The sequence below is a fragment of the Camelina sativa genome, chromosome 5 (assembly GCF_030686135.1).
Source record: "Camelina sativa cultivar CO46 ecotype springtype chromosome 5, ASM3068613v1".
Taxonomy (NCBI): Eukaryota; Viridiplantae; Streptophyta; class Magnoliopsida; order Brassicales; family Brassicaceae; genus Camelina; species Camelina sativa.
Window position 1 is genome coordinate 33000902 of NC_141884.1, and position 1448 is coordinate 33002349.

General features: G+C 25.8%; 1 non-coding gene across 1 annotated transcript; it reads right to left on the reverse strand.

Moving 5' to 3' along the window:
- Positions 1 to 436: 436 nt before the first annotated feature.
- On the reverse strand, positions 437 to 546 carry LOC147944656 (small nucleolar RNA Z107/R87). Its single transcript, XR_015558831.1, has one exon. It is a non-coding gene; the product is annotated as a small nucleolar RNA Z107/R87 (small nucleolar RNA).
- Between the last annotated feature and the right edge of the window lie 902 nt (positions 547 to 1448).

Here is a 1448-nt window from a genome sequence, read left to right on the forward strand (position 1 = left end):
TTCTCGTTTTTGGACACACATAACTCTTCATGCTAGATTTAATACTTAAGTTGTTTGATGAATATCAGAAAATAATAACTGTGTTCATAATTTCTCTTAGATTTTTAATTGCATATTCAGTCAAGGGATGTTTATATCAATGAATAGTTCTTCCTTCTTATAATTTCTTATGATTTTCACCATGTTTACTTTCAATAGATAATGAAAAGTATTAATTATAAGGTTTAAAGGACTCAATAGCTTTCATGATTTGATGTGATTTATATTAGTTTAAAGATTCCTCAAAAATATCTTCATCTATGCTTATTCTTAATTCATTTGTACTAAGGATTAGTGTATCCAAAGTATTGGTAGGTTTCATAAACTAATATTTGGTGAAATTCGCGTCCTATTAATATTGAAAACAAAACAAAGGGGTAGAGAGAGAGAGAGAGAGGAAGGCTCAGTTCAGCGGGAGTATCGACACAGAAACGAATCATCCAATAATGGAAGAAACGCCTCATTCCGGTCTGTTGAGCTTGAAATTTCCGAGTCGTCACTGCCAACTCTCTCTCTCTCTCTCTATAAACAAGATGAAGTAAGTAATAAAACCTAAAGATCCTAAAGAAGAAACTTCACAGAAAAAAAAAAAAGAGAATCCTAGAGGTGACAGTGACTGATGATGACTTTAATCGGCGATTGCTGTCAATTTATAGGGGACGTTGTAATTAGGGTTTTTGCAAGGTCTTCGGTGTAGTTTTTGTAAAGGCCCATTTTCGGCCCGTTAGGGGTTTCAGAATTGTGCTACTTTATTTACAAACCTAGTCTATAATCAGGGATTAAGACTATGATTGGAAGTGTATATGAAGGAGTTTTTTTTTTTTTTTTATCATCCAAATATCCAATCAACATTTATTAAAAAAAAATATATACAGAAGCATTTAGAAGCTGCAGATGCTCTCATATGCTCTCATTTGAAGTATTTGTCAAGCATTTACCTCTAAAATATTAATAAATATTACAATAATTATATAATTAATTGATTTTGTTAAAAGTGTCAAAAAATTATGATTTCATAAAACATTAATTTATTTGTTATGAGAGAATATTTATCAGTAACTTATTTATGTTATTATTTAAAATAATCTAATAATTTATCTAATAAATTAAAATTATTAAAATTAAAATATAAATGTAGATATAACGTTTATAATATATAGTATGTTATTACAGTTTAATGTGTTATCTTATATTAGTTTTTTAAAATATTGAAAATTTTTTTGTTAACAGCTTAAATATATTATCTCAAAAGAACCAATTAAAACTATTGAAATTAAAAATGTAAATATAGATATAATGTTTTATAAAATAAAACATAGATTAATGTGTTAAATTATATATATATATATATATTAATGTTTTGTAATTAATATGTTATAATATGTATATAGATTTTTAAAAATATTAAA